The following is a 19,572-nucleotide window of genomic DNA, read 5'->3' as shown; positions in this document are numbered from 1 at the left end:
AGCTTAGAGACCAACTGTCATTTATACTAAGCAAAGCAGGGCAAAGAAGGTCCCAGTCTGAAAGTTACAGCTACTCTTCAGGCAAGCTAACTCAAATTTTCTCTGTTCCAGTAGATAGCATTCACTACAATTCATTCTATGTTAAAACAGCCGTATAAAGAAAGATGAAATGCACTTTAAAACTGTATGGTACAGTATAAATCCAAATGCTTAAGCTACCATTTCTATTTGAACCTTTAGTATCTACTGAGCTTGTCAGGAATAAAAATTATACCAAAATCACTGTCATAAACACTCATTTCTATAGTGTCTTCTGTCCTAAGTTCGTGATTAAAAAAAAGACAAACAAACAAACAAAAAGACCAGACAGCTAAGAGGATACCAAATGCTATGTCTCTCTCCTACGAAGATAATGTAAGTTCAGAACTTGTCATATCAATACAAACCCCTCTCATCGCAAATGCACAGCACGCAACCCAACACTGACTTCCATAATACATGTGTCTATATAAATATAAAACAGCATCAGATATTGATGCTTCCTGCCTTCTTGTTAAACCCTGCCATTATGTGCTTTTTGTACATGTCAGATACTTCGTACAGTTATAATAACAAAACACTGGTTCAAAAGTAAAGAAAAGCATCTGATTGCCTAATGTGAAAAGTCAATTAACAGAAACTAAAGAATAGGTAAGATTGTGCACTAAAGACAAACTTTTATGGTTTACTCTGAGGTAAATACCATACGGTCATTCAAGAAGCTGCTACATGCTAATACAGGATGAAATAAAATCATAATTAAGAATTGGACAGTGTTAGAAAGCATGTAAGCAGCCATATGTTATAGTCAACTACAAAAGGATAGAATTACTAATGTTTCTACTGCTTCAGATATCTGATTCTCTGACCTGTACAAAGAACATTTTATAGTCACTTTTTGCTTTAATATTTAGGCATCTCTTACTGTGACTAACTTTGAGTATTATTGCTGTTTTTCCAACAACTATCAGACATTTTAGATTTAAACTTTCTGTGTAAACAGAACTCTGCTATCATCATGGACCTCTCCTTGAAACAGATCAAGCACAGAACAAATGAAACATGAGTAAAATTACCCAGATGACACTAAACCCAAATTAGACTAAGACAAAAAAAGCCCAAAGGTTAAAACTGCAAAACAGTCAACATCAACCTAACAACCAAGCTGGCAGTAGTACTTCTAACAGCGTTTGTTGCAAGCAAAATAATTCCCTGTTGGATTCTTAATATGAACCACAGAACATATGGTTATGGGCCTGAAGACAAAATGGAAAAAACTCACTAAATGCTTCCCCACAGATACTTTTCAGAATCTGAGATACATTTTTGGTGTCACTTATGCCGAGCATTACCAGCGTTGAAATTTAACAAGAATTTCTCCCTGCAAAAACAACTGGACAAGAACAGTGATCCTACTGAATCAAACCAGTGCAACTTTTTTCTGTACAAAATGTTACTTAAGAGGCCACAGACAGAATTCATAGCATCAAGTTTTTAGCAAAAAAGATACATGACAATTCACAGGAAAAGCCTGGATAAAGAGACATTTGCAAAAAGAATACTGAACAAAACATGAAATGAACAATGTAAATTATTATATGCAATTCCTCTCCAACTTTCAATACTGTTTGTTGGAAGTTCCATTAAGAGGCAGGTTGTCCAGGATCAAATGGTCAAGCAAGTCCATCAGAACAATTCAGTAATGGTATTTCTTCAACATTTTCTTTACATGACTATATCCACTGGACCTACCGCTACAGCTTGCTGAGCTGATTCTTGAAACAACGTGGGGGATGTTAGAAGCCAAGACCCTGGACACTTTGCTTAAGATAAATTAGAATACTTGTGAATGTGAATTATTTTTCAAAGCTTCAACTATTACTCTCTTATTCCCCCCCAGCAATCACACTATATCAGGATTCTAAAAAAACAAGTATACAAAAGAAATAAGAGGAACTAAACCACTTCATATCAAGTCAAACAGTGTAACAGATTATTTTCTTTCATTAGCATGTAGTTCGCTGTAGTGAATACTTTAGCATACTTTTCTTTACATGTAATATTTATTGGAGGATTCAAAACAAAGCCAATCACTATTTGAATTTAAATTACAATTAATTCAGTTATGTTTTTACCTCTTCAATATTCTGGTCTCTATCCTATCTACTGTAGTATTATCCAGACAATTTTTGTGCACAAGCAATCACGATTTAGAATCAATATGAGATTAACACAGTTTCTGTATAAATCATCATTCTTTATCAGTTTTCACATCATGGAGGTAAGAAGGCTTACAGAAAAAGAGTAAAAATTAAAAAAACCCTGGCATGTCAAAAACACCAATACTAATCCAACATACATTCCTCACTAGAGAGGTGGTCACATGGAACTGTGATAATTTCATCATATCCTGGCAAATGCTGGAAAAGTATATGCAAAAGTTTACACACAATCTGACTCAAATGATACATTCATAAAGCATGTAAAATCAAAAACCAGCAGATCATGAAATCTCCTTCCAACATGTTTAAATAGCTACTAAAAAAAGCTTTTCCTGCTCTTCCAACCTCCATCACCTAATTGAAATGTACAATGAATGCAGTTACCAATCATAGTTTACAATATCTAGAATACCAATAGGTTTGCAGATGGTATTGCAGCAAGCTTGAATGAGCTTAGTGCATGCTCCTTTCATTTACTGATGTTAACAATTGAACAGAGAAGGAAGAAGGGAAGGAAAACCAGTGGCTCTCAACATTTAACCATTTCATGCCATCTCGAAGGCTGAACGCTAGTTGTAATGATATTTTAAACATCTGGTTCTTGGTAGAGATGTTGGGCTCCTCTCTGCTTTTTAATTATTGAATCATTTTTGCTTTTATATTTAAATAAGAACACTTTTTCAACAGAAGAAACAGGGAATGGCTAGTGAAAAGAACTTGAGTACAACATATGGAGGGGTAAGGAGAAAAAAAAGAGTAGCCGAGGAATGGAACAAGACCTACAGCACTAAACTGCAGAAGGCTCAGTTACTACCAGAATCACCAACACTAACGAAAACAGAAAAGCTGAGTAAGGACAGTACACTTGGCACCTGTCAGATCAACATCTATGAGAGCCATGAAACAAGAGAACATAGAGATTGAGCCACGTGAGAAAGCTAATGTACATTGGACTGAATGTTTCAAGCGAGCACCACAGCATTCATTTCACTCCAGCTTTAAGAGTACTCCATAGCCCCAATGTAAAAAGCTCACAACTACTGGATAAGGAAGGAAATTACAAGTTGGTGTAATTCTTACGAAAATTTCTGAACATGTTTAAGCTTGAAAAAATCCTAAACCTATGAAGAAACCAGGATCAAACACCAAAGCAGCTGCTACTCCTAGTAGAGCTACTCCTACACAGAGACAGAAAGGAAGACATCATAAAATACCCCTGAAGTTTTATCAGGGTCTAACAGTGGCCAGAATTACATGTCAATTGGATTATACCTAGCCTAGTACACTGCTAACTGTGTGCTAACCTAAGGTCAAACCTCCTCCTCTATCAAATGTGTTCAGAAAGAGACTCTGGCAGCAATCTTAGTGAAAAGCTCAGTCAACTTAGCAGACTTCAACTGGTTGAGCCTGAATTCAGATATTCCATTATGTTTCTTAGCAAAGCCTATTTCACGATGTACCTAAGCCACCGGATGATTCTTGTGTCTTGTAGCTATTAGCTCTCAGGAGTGTCTTAAAAGGTGTTACTAACACAGAGCAGAAACATACTAGATATGCACTATATATGGAAGAACACATTCTACACCTACATACATAGATATATACATGTATGTATGAACAGATGCATACGAACACACACTTGCCCATACACAACTGAAAAGACAGGATGTTAGATAGGCTAGTATTTGTGACATATAAATTCATAACAACCACCACAAAATGCATTGAACTCCAGCTACCACTGTCATTGCACTATCCACAAGAGGATTACTACGTTCTCCACAGAAACCACACCTCCAGAAAACTCAAGTTTCCCAAGTCAGAATAAAATGACCTATCAGGACCTCTTCCACCTCAGGTGACTGTAAATAGCATCGATTGAGAATGCAGTTTAGGGAAAAATTTGCAGATTGAACAGGACCCAGGACCACAAACGAATCAACACCATCTTGGACCATTACACATCAGTCCTATTTCATTCCAATATTCTGTACTACCTTCAGTCTCCTAAAAGATATAATCCACCACTCTGCAATGTACACAAAAAGACTAGAGGGCAATAAAAAAGTTACTGCATAAGGAGGAGTGGAGATCGTACTGTTTTCCAAGTGCAGGTGAGAAAAATAATCTGTCATTGTCACTACTTCTGTTCATTATAGCCAGCAACAAATGGGAAAAATCAACCTAAGATGCAATTTACAAATACAGATAATAATTTCCTACCTAAAGACATGAGATTCCAGTTAGGGCTTCCACTTGTTTCAGCTGGAATCAACCTCTTACAGTTACCATATTTTGGCTACCAAACGGATACTCACCAAGTAGCCCTCTCCAAGACTAAAGATTTTTTACTTCACGGCTATTTAGGTGGGCATCAGAGGAATGTCTTAAACATAGTCAGAAGTGTTTGAAGTGGTCGTGCAATTCAAGCAACTGAGCTGCAAATCAGGGACAAACACTGACTTATTCGCCCTGTAGGGTTTCTATTTGCAAACAAATTTTCCATTAAAAAAAGTCTTACGTTAAGGAAGGCTACAATAAGTAGGGTAACAAAATTTCCCAGTTGGAAATTTCAGAGATTCACCAATATTTCTAAACGCAGAGTCTGAAAATACCTCCCTTCTCAGACCACATCCTTAAAGGGAAAATTCACAACAAAATGACTTTACGGCAACTTATTTTAAAGACTTAAAAGCAACAGGTGAACATCTCTTTTTCACTCCAATATATTATAAATCACATTTCTCATTTCCCAGCTTCAGTGGAGTTCAGTGTTCATTTCTGCATACAACATCACAGACAAATTTATTTAGTTTTCATTTTTATATACTTTCTAGGGTGTTTCCACCTCATATTCGTGTGCCAAAACTTTAATTTTTACTGCTGACTTCCACATTGAGTTTCAGGCACTTCCAAAAATAAATCCATGAAAGATAAGACATAAATAAGAAGATACTTGGATGAATAACAACACAGGGGACAGCTGAGCAGGGAGAGTCATTCTCCCCATCACTGTGTAAAACCTCTCCAGCTCCAGGTAGCTACAGAATCATGGAATTCTGTTTGTCATGAGATGTAGGCTCAACTTGCCACCTAGCAAACAGTCCTTGTCTGAAACCAGCGCTTCTCTTCTGAGAAATATAAGATTGTTCACAAGGTCTTGATGTCATAGATTAAATTTCCTGTTTGTTTTCTTTTAAGTGTTTAAGTGAGTTTTGAAGAGATTTCCTGGGTTAAAGAAACAATAAGCCCAACAGAATCCCTAAACCTAAGCTGCTATTAATGTTGTGAAAATTCGAGAAAGTTATAAACCTGTATTTAAAACTAGAGTATGTTATAACATCATCCCCCCTAACTTCATACGATAAAAACACAAGGAGGGGTATATTTCCAAATAGAAATCCATACCCATCCTTTATCTGATCTCATCAAGGTTATCTTCTTTGGCACACAGTGCAAAGGACTTTATTTCTGCATCAACAACAAAACACAATGTATATGGGCAAGAGACTAAACTAATAGTTAATAAAGTTGTGTTAAATATTGTGGTATCTATTACCATCTGAGAAGGCATAAATAAACCACAACTAGAGACACATAGCACGTTCACAAACTATTAAAGAATTCACCTTTAATTTTAAAGGCACATGTGTTAGTAAAAAGGTATTAAAGTGACTGACATGGCAGTTAAATAATATATCACGTCTCAATTTCAGAAGTACTGCTTGGCTCTGTGTTGTGGTTTGAGCCCAGAGGGCAACTGACTCGCTTAGTCCTTCGCCCTCAGGAATGGGAAGGAGAAAATAAAGAAAAAGGCTCTGAAATTGAGACAAGAACAAGGAGGAGTGACTCACCCATTATGGTCATGGGCAAGAGAGACTTGTTAGGGGAAGAAAAAAGGAACATAAATTTAATTCAAACACAAACAACAACAACAACACTTAACAGACAGAATAGGACAGTGAAAAGCATCACCACATCTTAAAAATACCGTGCCCTCACCTCTCCTTTTCTCTCAGGCTCAGCCTTCCTCCCAATTTCTCTACCTCCTCCTCTCCGGCAGACCAGGGAGGCCGGGAATGCAGGGCTGCAGTCAGTCCTACCCCTCCTTCCTCCTCAGGGGGAAGATTTCTTGCACTCTTCCCCTGCTCCACCATGGGGTCCCTCTCACAGGAGACAGTCTGACTTGATTTCCTCTGATGTGAGTCCTTTCCTTGGGCTGCAGCTCTTCTCAAGATGCTCCAGTGTGGGTCCCTCCATGTGTTGCAACCCTCCCAGCACCAAACTACAACAGCCGGGGCTTCTTCCCGTAGAGTCCCAGCCTTCTTCAGGTACAGATACCTGCTCCCGCAGGGCTCCTCCAAGGCCTACAGGTGGACATCTGCTCCACCAGTGACCTCCATGGGCTGCAGGGCACAGCCTGCCCTCTCACCACAGGCTGCAGGGGGTCTCTGGCTCCAACACACCTCTCCCTGCTTCCTCCTCCTTCCTTCCACTGACCTCGGTGTTTGCATAGGTGTTTCCTTCACAATTCCTCCTCACAACTCCAACTCCTCTTCTCAGGTTCCCCTTCTTAAGTATCATATCGCAGAGGCATGGCCACCATTGCTAATTGGCTTGGCCTTTGCACAGAGGCAGGTCCATCTTGAAGCCGGAGGACCTTCGAGAAGTTTCTTGCAGGAGTCATCACTGTAGCCCCCACCCCGGGGACCAATACCCCCACCACACTTTGATACACTATATTTTTAGGTGTGTGCATACACACTACTGCTGCATAAATACAGCATATTTGTGTGTGCATGTATGATACAAGCACAAGCGCACATACATCCCTAAAAATCAACATATTTTTTAAGCATTGTGTATAATTGAGAAAGTTTCCAACTGAAAAGGAACTGAAGAGAATACACCATTCCCTAATACGTTGTCCATTGCAATGAGCGCACTCAAGGTCAAAGCCCTCCTCCTACTCTTCCTCCCTCCATTGTCACCATTGAGTGAATGGCTACTTTAGCTGTGAAGTTAAGACCTCAACAATACACATTAAGCACTTAAAATACAACCTCCCTACAGTTACTGCAGGCTCAGCATCATTTAATCAATGCCAGTTGCAACAGAATGCTCACTGGATTGCTCGTATTGAATTATATATTTACTGTGTTATTAATAATGCAATACTTCAAAAATTTGAAGTAATTCTATCCATGGATTAGCATCAGAAGGATATGGAGAAAATATTCAGTGGAAAAATTTGAAATAAAACTTCAGTATAATTGCTGACACTAGTGGCATTATCCCTTTTTTTTTTTTTTTTTTAGGGGCTGGGGGCCTACCACCACAGTTAATAAAAGAAATGCCACGAATCACTGATTTTTACAGTATATTTATCTTAACATATTTAGAATTAAGCACTGTGCTAAATCTTATATTATGTACCTGAATGATGTACAACATTCACCCGGTATTACACAATTTAAACCTACACTAGAATTCTGCATAAACATGGGATTAATTGACCTAACTTCTTCAAGACTTCCACATCCCTCTTACTCTTACAGAAATGTTCCATTATAGGGAAATGTCCTTTTATGCTGTTGTATTTTATCTGCTTGTGCAAATCCAACACTTTCCCTCTATGATGTACCTTACTGTAACAGCTAGACAAGACACGAGTGAAATGTTTTCTTGCCTACTACAACCTAACCCCCACCACTATTTCCCAATCCACTCTGTATTTTGCATTAAAACATTGAATAGTTTTCTACACAGTTCCAAGTTCTATTTACATCCTATTCTATTGGTATAGAACATAAACAATTCAAAATGGGGGAAAAAGGCAACAAAAAAATGAAATTAAATATAGAAAATCACCAAACCAGTTATTAAAAACAGCAATCTATCCAGCTTTGGAAGGATTCTCAGTTTTATTGCAGTTTTCTACTTACTTATTATGTGCTGTGTCACAACTATTCTTCACTGGAGCTTCTGTTTCTTGTGTAAAGTGTGTTACAGCAGTTGCTTTAAGAGCGAGTTCAAAGTTTAAGTGACACTATTAAAAAAACCTGAAAGAAACACTCGGTTTAGGGTTTAGGACACTATTCAGGGAAAGAGACTTGGATGCTGCCATTGATTTGTATAGATTATCTTCCCACTGAGAGACTCTGCTTCCCCACCTGTTCTTTGTTAGAACCAGAACAGGCCTTCAACAATGCCTTCTTCCACTAGGCATTTACCCATTGCTTTTCCTGAAGTATGGGAAACTAAGTTTAAATTACTTATGAGTTTCTCACATTCAAGAAGACAGTTAAGATTACTGAGGCTCAGCAAAACATAACATTGTAAACTTAGGAGAGATGAATGGAAAATTTCAAAGAGAAGTCAGTTATGCATAGCTATTCTAATGAAAGTAACAAGATTAAATATGAATTTTCATTCACCCTGGAGAGAGCTAGAAAACTTTTCACCTGCTTAGTCTTCCTAAATCATGGCATCAAATAAGGTTGTAATTTCTTGTTTGGATCACATATAAAAAGATAAAACTGTCCCAGAAGAAGTCATTTTAATAATAAACCAATTTACAATATTCTCACTTGAGCAAGTTCTTCCAGTGCTGATACAGCAATTCGGAAAGCAGTCATTCAATAGCCTTTTCACCATTTTCATCTTTTGTCCATGTGTTCCCAGAATTAAAATTGTACACATCAGCACGTTCTTGTACTTAGAACTCCACAAAGCCTTTTTTGAAAGTTTTAGTCCACTGAACAGAAACAAAGTAGATTAAAAAGGTTTCCATCTTGGGAGGGATCATTTTGAATATTCAACACATGCAGTACATGGTAATCCCCTTGATCCAGTCATCAAGGATGGGGACTTAAAACCAGCTCACCATTGGTGATAATGAGGTTTACAAACACTACAGTTACTACACAATAGAAAAGGTAACTAATTGAAACCACCCTCCATGCACCACCACCACAAAAAAATCCAAACCAAACAAAAAACTCAGAATGAAGGGAGCAACACTCAAGAAATCTTGCAGCACAAGACCTAATTCTGATCTGTTTGCTCTCTATGACTGTAACAGCTGCAGCAGAAGTTATATGCTGACACACAGTATTTATCTTTGGAATAAGTCCATAAGCATTTCGTGCATCATGGTATTAGTAGTGTTTTTTAAAAAAATTATTCAACTATCACTACTGTTAAAATAACATAAATGGTAAAACATGCTAAAATTAATGTGACTTCATTTCCTTCAATTTCATAGAAGGAAAGAGCATATTGTGATGAGCTAATCTCCAAGTAAAACATGGGTTTGATTTTGGCTTTTTTTCTTTTTTTTAAAACTTTAAGAACTAACGTATAGTATGAATTAGGACATGGGGGTGCATCATCCTATAACAATATTTTAGAATGTTTTCCACTTATGAAAGAAAAAGTAAATGGTGCAATTTAGCACACACCTCCTGTTTGTTTCCACTTAGGTGTTGCTTGTTTTTTGGTTTTTTTTTTTTTTTTTTTTTATAAATAGGTTTTACTTCGCTTACCATCCAGTGCAAACATGTTTGGTTCTGCTGTTTTACAAACTGGTATGGCTTTTAACTAAATTAGGAAAAGCTAAGTAAGATTTTCTTCTCAGAAAACCACTAGTCAATCTACTCCAGTGCAACAACACAAGTAGCTTTTCATATTCATTCAATATTGACAACTTGCCCTATCAAAGCCATATAAGGGCAAGTTTTCTTTAACATCAAGTTTCTTGTGTCTTAATACCTGAAATACCTGATGAAGAAAACCCACTGAATCATGGCAGATAAGCAAAAATCAGCTTCCTTGGACATTTTTGTGTTAGTAAATTCCACATAAGCACATGCCATTAGCTCTCAAAAAGTCTTCTAATGCATAGGATTTCTGCAAAGACAATCACATAACATTTAAAGCTGACTGAAAGAATTTTTAGAAATTTTAACATTTGTTTTCCACCCAGTGTATGCATGAAAAGGGCTTGAAGTGTTCCTTACTATCAACATTCTTCACTAACAGTGATTCTGCTAGTGACTATGGTTTCTTTCTGCTACTGCTGGGATACTGTTCCATCAGTTGACCAAGATGCCATGTGAAGAGGTCACTGAATTTCCTGAGTACAAGTTTTTTCTCCTGTCATTCACTTGCATATGCAACAGTCAGCAGCACTGACATATTGCCAACAGAAAAGAGGGAAATCATTGTGACTTTGAGAGATTCATTCCTGAATCAGGCCAGCATGAACAAATTGGAAATGTTCCCTGGGGGAAATCTCCTTTCACAGTTAAGAAACCAATAATACCCCCCCAAAACTATCTATTCTGTCTGATTAGCAAGTAGCTACCAATCCAGTTCAATCAGTTGTACAGCCATACATAATTAGTCTGACTACACGAAGTGGTAATTTTTTTTTAAGTTTCTAAAATCAAAAGCTAATTAAGACCTTTAGCCATGTTATTCGATATCATAATTGATAACAGTATCTGACAGAAGCATCAGTGAAAGGAGGAAAACAGAGACATTGCAAAAGATGACTTAATGAAATGTTAATTCTTGAACATACAATAGTTACAAGGTTCTTGCTGACAGGCTTGATTATCAGAATTCTCTATAAATGTTTAGCTCTATGTTTAACAACAAAACAGCATTGCCAATCATCTAGCCCTCTCAAGATTTGCACCTATGTTGATATGCGTACCCTAAATAACTATTTACTCTTTAGGGATTTTATTTCATTTTACCTTGTCCTTAGACATATCTGATATAAACTGACACGCTGCTTTAATTATAGGCTGCTTTGAAAGTTCACTAAAGACATTTTTCAAACATGGAGAATAGCAGGACAAAATTCCATTAGTGACCTTTTAGTATTACAAGCACCATTTCCAGATGAGCAGTCAAAGCCAGAAACACATTTAGAACAGTAATGTGTACAAGGTCAAAACAACTCCAACAGATTAATAATGTGGAGCAAGATTTATCAGCATTCTGCCCAAAGCCACTCTTGCCACTTTGTGACATTCTTTTCTTGAAGCATTACAGTATAGAAATGGTAATCTATCTGTGCAGTTATTCTAGTAATGATTTTTCCTTGTTCTTTTTGCCACTTCTCTTACATGTATTAAGATGAAACAAAGTTAGGTCATCCTCTTAGCTATTTGTTCTCATACCAGTGAAAGGCACGGCCCTTTTTCCTAAGGCTTAGAGAACTCATTTATTACATGATCATATTATCCAGTCTCCCTGGAAACTGTTTAAAAATAGTCAATGGCTGAACTGCTCAGGTTAGACTCCTGGCTGTTAACTGCAATGTTTACTTGGAGCTTCAATATTCATGCATCACATTTCTCTTTCAGTTTGGTTTCTCTCTTCACAAACACATCCACAGCTGTACGCATTTCATGCATTCTCTAAAGAAAATACTACACTAATATATGCAGGCAGCAGATAAAAGTTCTTCATTACTGTAGGAGGTTTTATTGTCATTATATGCATAACAAAGAAAATAAAACAGATCCTTACCTCAAAATTAAACTTCATTTAATAGAAAATAAGCTTGTCTGAAAGTACTGCTTGACCATGTGGAATGCTTCCAGTAGTGAGATCTGTAACACAAGAGACAAACAAGTTACTTTCTTATCCCCAGTCCATTAACTTCTGGTTTTAAAGTACCATCTGCCAACACACTGGAAAGGAAGCAAGTCAGGAAGTTTCCTTTCCTCTCCGGGAGTTGGAATTTACATTGCCAAAAAGAACAGCTTTGAGTTCAAGAAAATAAAATTCAATCTAGGTTCCCAAATTATCCATACTTAAAAGCTCATAATAAATGAACTCTGAGATTATACAGGTAAATACCTTGAAATTGTTTAGTCACTGAACAAAACACAGAAGTTGAGGTGTTAACAAAAATAAAACGATCACACTGATTTCTCCAAGACATCTATTTTGCATTACCTGTGCTTTTCTATGGTTTACAGTCTCTGTATGGAATAATTTAGTAGAAAACAGCACAGCACAAGCCTCTCCGGGCAATTTCCCTTCATAATGAACCCCCTTCTGAGACTATGATTGCAGAAAAATAAAACTAGAATTAATAGTTCTGGTTTGTTTTTACAAAATGAGAGAAACTCTGTTTCAAGGTTTTGGTTGTTTTAAGGTGGTAGGCTTTGTTGTTCGGGTGTTTTTAGGCATTGTACTTTTAGACTTTGTTTTCTTTTTTTCCCCTACAATTCTTAGAATCATTTGTTAGATTTTACTCTAAACAAAAGCTAATATAGCATACAGGTTTAATACTCATGTCATGAGGATGGGCAAATCAGTTTGAACACTGAGACAAATAGCAATTGATCAATTTCTACCCCTCCTGGCTCCCCGCACACCACCCTCTCTTCAAATATCTCAAAGTTTACAAGATTGATCACTTTTCCAGGCACAGTAACATGTCTGGAGAAATAGAACATGGCCTAGATCTTTGCTGCTAGCAAAGGCTTGCGTATACTCCATGTGTACAGACTGCAGTTATGGAAGGCTTTTATCCCACTTTTAGATCTCTTGGAGAACTCTCTTACTGCAACCAAAAAATTCAGATGAAGTTCTGATCCACAACAGCTATCCAAACTTGAAACTAGTTTATGTATCAAATTAGAAAGACCAGGAAGTTAAAGAATAAAGTTACACATGTATACAGCTACCTAACAAGGAATGCCCCTTAGCTGAGAAAAGCCTACAGCAACAAAAGAATTCTTGTAAATTTTAACCAACCAAAGCTGGCAAAAACATTTCTGATAGAACAAATTCATCATAGCATGTTTTTCTTGTCTAGGTTGGTTAGAAAAGTATTTTTGTTTTGGTTTTGTTTTTTTTTTTTTTCCTTTCAGCGGACTTTTAAGCCACACCAGCTCTATGTCAACACAACTACTAACTGCAGGTTAACTGATTCACTACAGCTCAGAGTAAATGCAGTGTACATTAGAGCAATTATTTCAGCATCCAGTGGATCGCCTGCACCTTCATTAAAATTGGCACTGTAGTAATTTTCTACTTTGAAATTTAGACCCCTTAATAGACACTCATTCAGCTTTTCAATGCCTACCAAGTCTCCAGTAATGCACAAAGCATGTATAATTAAGTTTAATGAAAAGGTGTTCCACCAGCCTGCACTTCATAGACTTTCTGCTAAAATTTAAGGTCAGGATAAAAGAGATTTCAGTGCCCAGAATATCTACATATCTAATGCATTCCCTTAGGCAGCTATATCAGTGTATAAGGGATTTATCTGTAATGCAAGTATTTGTATTGCAGTAACATGCCAAAGTCTTGTTCAGTCCAGCCCATGAATTCATCAGTCACCCAAAACCCACTACTTACTGCTCCATACCTGCACGTTTTAAATTTCTAAACTTCATTTCAAATGTGATTGTGAAGTATTTCAGTCACAACACTGATACCTTTATTTTCAGTCCTTTGTTGACAAAGACATCAGAAGTCCTTTCAAATCCCCATGTTCTGAGAGCACCAAGTCCTAGCTGGAAGCACCTTCAACTCCACTCAGAGCCTTCATCAATTAAGGCTGACACTTACTGGACTTCTAAAATGAATGTCTGAAGAACATACCGCATCTAGGGGACAACAAAACCTGATGTAGCAGAGAATGAAGTAAACATACCGGTATTGTTTCCTTCTAGTTACACCTGACGAAAGTCCTCAAATAAATTTTCCAATTCAATACATACATGCTGTTTATTTCCCATGACTGTGATTTAAATGGTTGGGAAGTGCTTTGAAATCTGCTCTTTTTAGAGGAAGTTCTATAGCAGAACTGTTGCTTAAAAAACAAACGAACAAAAACAATAAAAAAAAAATCAGTTCTTCTTTTCAATCTATAAATCAAATAAGGGAAAGTAAGAATTTGTTTTCCAGTAGTTTTTCAGGAGGGTCTACGCAGTCATGTAAGTGTTCATCAGAAACATGACTGGGAAGGAGGGAGGTGAAGGAACTGCTCTCAACATTTTACATCGAGGGAAGAAACAAAACAATGTATTTGCACATACTACCAGAGCAACTTAATGAGTAGAATACCATGTTTCAAAATTACAACTTCATTTAAAATAGTAGATTTTTCAGTTACTTGAATACTTAAGAGTAGAAAAAGTAATTGGTTCTGTGGAGTCTGAGAAAACCAAAACTGCTTACACTATATTACATTTTAAGACTTGCTTGAACAAATGTGACTGTGGAAAAAATGTTAATTTTTCAAGTGGGTTAATTACTGCTGAAGTAGCCATATTTTTTTTTACTTACCAAGCGCAGCTAAAGAAAACCTAAAAAACTATTAATCACTGTTTGTTTATTCTATTGTCCTCAGTTCCTGGAACGTAGTCAGAGATAGAACTCGACTGCCCAAAAGCCCAGTCAGCAACCCAGCTGCCCTGAACCCTGGATTTGTTCACAGCATGAGCCTACTTACTAACATTCCTAACTTATTGTAGGGTGGGAGCAGAGTGCATAAAGCACCTAATTCTGGAAGTTTACACAAAATTCAATAGGGCTTTCTGAATATTTGGAGTATTTTTTAGCATAAGCCCCTGCTCCACCTCTCCGCACCCCCCCCCCCCCTTTTTTTTTTTCTTAGCTGCAGCTACATTTCCATGGAATGTTTTTGGTTCAAGTGGTAGTGATGTTATTTACAGAACAAGAAGACTGAATAATGAAAAAAGCTTAAGTAGGATGTGCTTTCTCAGTTTCACTGCAGAATCCTACACTATGAATTAGAGGGAAACAATAGTTTTGCACTTTATAGATATTTCCTAGGTATTCTACAGTCTCAAAATTCTTGGTGATAATGTAGTTTAGTTCAGTAGCATTTGGTTTACGGGCTGACTAAGACAAAAAGGATAAATTCCAGCATGCTCTTATACTACATTTTTTGAATGTGGAAAATATTTCTGCCTATCTATTTCCTTTGGGTTTATGAGCATTTTCCTTACAGTGTTTTCTGTGGTGTTTTTTGTTCAGGTTTTTTTCGAGTTTGTTTTTTGGGGATTTTTTTTTTTTTTTTTACTTTATTTTATTTCTATTGTTAGCCAAGCACTGCTGTAAAAACCCAAAGCAAATAGAAATACATGGTCTATTACACAAACCATGGATTCCTATGTTTCCATCCTGTTGGCATTCATCACCACATTACTGTATCAACCCTGCTAAATTAATCTGTTAATAACTTAATATTTTGAGCTATAAACAAAGGAATAGTTCCTTTTGTTTTTTTTTTTTCCCCCCAATATTTTGGGAAATTTAATTCTATGATGTATGTTCTGTGATTCAAAATTTAATGTTCCTTGCACACAATAAATGCATTGAATGACCATTTTAAGCTGGTAGTATTTTAGATGTTTTGGAGCGTATGACTTCTTTCAATTGTTAATTCCTTCACTTACCTGTATTTTATTATTTTCTTAAAGACTACAAGACAGTAAATTACTACAAGGATATGAAATATACATTATGAGGCAGGGATATTTTAAGCATCATCTTCAGAGGCTGAATCCCTGCTACCAGTCCCACCCCTATAAAATACAGCTGGTTTCCACCAAACAGATTTAAGCAGAGAATAGAGAAATATGGTCTATGCAGCCACTTACAGTACGCTGCAAAGAACATATTCCACGGGACCTGGATATAATCCCCAAACTATATCCAAAAGTGGATTCCCACCCTCCTTTAAAACTTTTCTTAATAACTTAGTACTTTGCTTCCTTTGCAGTATAAATCTGGATTTCAGCCCCATATACTAAAAAACCCCCAAAGAAATAGAGTTCCTCGTCTCCTTTTGAGTGTTTCCTCTGTTCTCTTTTGACATCTCTCTAATCCCTAACCAGCACAATGAAAAGATGCATTCTGTAAAACAACGTTCTGAGAACATGCTCACACTGCTACATACACTCATGTGTGAGGGTCTGCAACATGCTTAGGTAGGACACATTGCTCTTAATGAGTGTTTAACAAAATTGCAGAGTTTGCAGTGCAACTGCTTTTAGTCAACTCTGTACAACAAACAGGTAGCCTGGAAGGTGAAGTGGGAAGCATCTTCGCTGGGCAAAGACAACCTACTGACCAGCACAGATCAGTTCCTATATTCTAGTATTAGAACTCATATAGTTACAACACAGAAAAGATGGCTTCAGAATGTGCTAGTACAAACACAATTTAAGTAGGACATGTGAATATATCAGAGGAATAATTGGCAAAACCTAACTCTGTTATAATACAAAGTTCCTTTTTGACACATTAATACAATTTCTACCTTTACAGACAAGGACCTTCAACACTTTATATAAAAACCACACACACATGAATGCTAAAGAAGAATCATTCAAAAGTTCACCTTGCAATGAAGGGTGCAACCAGGCTTCCAGGCCTTGATTTTCCACTCTTATTTTTGTAAATATGTTGAATTACATTCTGCTGATAAGTGTAGCATTCATGCAACATCAGACCTAGTGATAGTAAGGTTATAAAATATTAAGAAAAAATATTAAAAACTTAAGCCAGATTTTAACTGACTATTTAGAAGCACCAAGAAACACCCATTTCAGGTTCTGTTTCCAGACTAAGGCAGTACTCAGCACAACAGCTCTGGGAGGCATCTTAATCAAGTGAAGAAAAGGTGGGATAAGACACCATCAAAAATATACTTGAAAGATACAGTAACTTTAAGGTTGTCTGAACATTTACGGGAAACAGTCATAAGCCTGAGTAAAACTGAGCTGACATGCATCTTATCAAACTGACATTAAAACCCAACAGTTTTCATGTGTGCCCTGGACTCAGGTAAGCGGTCAGGTTTTTGGTAGACCAGTATAGGATTTTTCACAATCAAAGCCATCTCTGGCATTTACCACATTAAATACTCCTGTAACCAATAACCATATTTTTGCAGGTGATATCTGGGAACAGATATGCTACCTTATCCTAAAGCATGGCATAGCACACACAAAACCAGATGCATTAGCAACACACTGAGTTTATGCACTATGCTAACTGGAGCTATGCCTGGGCTTCCCTTGCTTGAGAGTGGACTGGCTCAGTTGGGGTCAGTAACACAGCAGCAATTGTCAGGAATTAGGGATACCCAGCAGTGTGTTCTGAGATCAAGCGCATGGGTGTATGCACTCCATGCCAGGACAAGTGCATGAAGAGCTCATCACAGAAACACAGCGAGAGAAAGACAGTCATGCCCTTCCATATACCGTGAACAATTACTCAGAGAGTCTAGCAAAGAGCTGAAAGAATTTAGCCTGACATGACTTGAAGAAGCTCTAATCTTACAATTTTTCAAAGTGATTTTTATTAGGTTTTAATCTAGGTAACAGTTCATTACCAAAAGCCCTTATGATAAAGCTTTAAATATTTTATATAAACATTCCTCTAAGATACTGTAACTACACTAACCATGAAACATTGAACAATCATCCATGACCATTACTACAATCCTGTTGGTTAATGAGGAAAAGTTATTAAATTATGAGACTAAAGCCTCCTTTAAGACTGCAGCCAGGTTTCAACTACTGATTTTTCCAATCTCAGGCATTGCACTATCTGGAAACCAACAAGCTTTCTTATCTGCAGAAGGTAAACAGAAAAACACTGCACATAAACCCAGAAATTCTGCATTTAGTTTCACCACATGTAACTTGCTCAACAACAAAGAACACCCACATGTTTTGCTAATATATTTACTATTTGTGATGGATAACAACAGGCTACCAAGGGGAAAAAAATTACCAGTAAGCATCCCATACCCCAAAATGGCTGCTGCAGGTAAATCAGTTTTTAATAGCATGAACTGCAACACAACATTTACCTTTGAATGCAAAATTCAATTTTAATTACCTTTTTTACTTTCCCCAGACAAGTATTACAGGATACGTTTATTATAGTAGGAAATCCACTTCAGAAAGCAGAAGAAAACCAATATGCAATGTCATTTTTTGCCCTTCTTCCCCGCCAGACACATATGATCTATCATGTACACTTCAGGTTTAAGAAACTACCATTTATCAGATCATAATACAGATTGCCCCACTCTCCCTGGATAACAGGCCACTCAAGTTGTCCCCACTCCAAACCATCCAACACTTCTGGGTCTTTTTGCCTGATATCCATGACTTCAACCAGATTAACTGTTCAAAATAACCCAACAAACCTGTTCTTTATTGATTATAATCAATAACATATACCACATAGTCTACTGCTGTGTCACATACTTCAGAAATGATCAGAATTCACCTATGGGAATAAGGTATTCAGCACGTAGGCAAATTTGACTATCCCCCAGGTGAAACTATAGTCTCAAACGCAATTCTTCCCTTATACTCAGAACCAAACATAATTTCTTAAAAATTGTGAAGTTTATGAAAATGGTGCTTCAGTGAGCTGAAGCATTTCAGCTATACTTTCTTTGTACCTCACAGATGGTAGTATCTCAGCCCTGTACTGGTCTGCCAAAACTCAGCTTTCAACCTCTAATGATCTATTATGCTTCACTCTATCAGATCTTAACTACTGCTTTGCAGCCCCTATTTGTCAATCTTTACAGCATCCTGCATATACGAGATGACAGTTTTGAGGAGGTCTGAAAAGACAAAACAGGTAAATTCTACAACAGAAGTGGAAAGTACAGCATAAACTTCTCAAGGTTGCGTGTATTCATACAAAAGAAAAAAGGGCTTGTTGTGATCATTTAAAGTCAACTATGCTATATTTTCAAAATTTTGTAAATCTCAGATCTTTTACACAAAAAGGCTGAGCCAATTTTCTGTGATAAGAGATAAATGTCTTCCAGTGTTTTCATGAATTTTAAGTTTTTGTCAGGCAAATACTGCTTTCCTCCTGTGCAAGGTTCTTCAAGAGCAGTAGATAGCTTTTGATAAAGGAGCAGTTACTACTCCAACTTTATTCTTAACTCCAGCTTCCTCTCTACGTAAGTTAGGAAAGAAAGGCTCTCATTTTGTTATCTAGTAGGAAGACAAAATCTTCTTTAATGTGAATTGCTATTACTTTTAAGGTAGGCAAAAATTCAATAGTAACTTATTTCAATTTTTATTATTATTACTACAGCAAAAGCTACAGCAAATAGTCACATTCAGTCACGCTTGGTAAATTCTTTGCAACATGTTTGCCCAGAAGAGTATGTCATCCTGGCATCAAATTGCAATGCCTTTCCTTTGATGACAGAAAGTAAGTTTGAACTGATTCACAGGAGTGATCTGAAGTACAAAGCAGCCAT

At 36.9% G+C, this 19,572-nt stretch overlaps 1 protein-coding gene across 4 annotated transcripts in view; it reads right to left on the bottom strand.

Moving 5' to 3' along the window:
- Positions 1-19,572, bottom strand: part of TLN2 (talin 2) — a 206,143-nt gene that overhangs the window by 127,928 nt on the left and 58,643 nt on the right. For 3 of the 4 annotated variants that reach the window (XM_042803683.1, XM_042803681.1, XM_032990316.2), the window contains exon 2: positions 11,808-11,890. The gene's annotated coding sequence lies outside the window, so the exon portion shown is untranslated. Of the gene's footprint in view, positions 1-11,807; positions 11,891-13,732; positions 13,904-19,572 lie in introns of all 4 variants that reach the window. The other variant, XM_042803682.1, reaches the window with a different exon arrangement.

The sequence above is a fragment of the Tyto alba genome, unplaced genomic scaffold (genome assembly GCF_018691265.1).
Source record: "Tyto alba isolate M040663 unplaced genomic scaffold, T.alba_DEE_v4.0 Super-Scaffold_41, whole genome shotgun sequence".
In the NCBI taxonomy this organism is placed as follows: domain Eukaryota; kingdom Metazoa; phylum Chordata; class Aves; order Strigiformes; family Tytonidae; genus Tyto; species Tyto alba.
The sequence above is the reverse complement of the archived record's forward strand: the minus strand, read 5'-3'. Positions and strand labels throughout refer to the sequence as shown.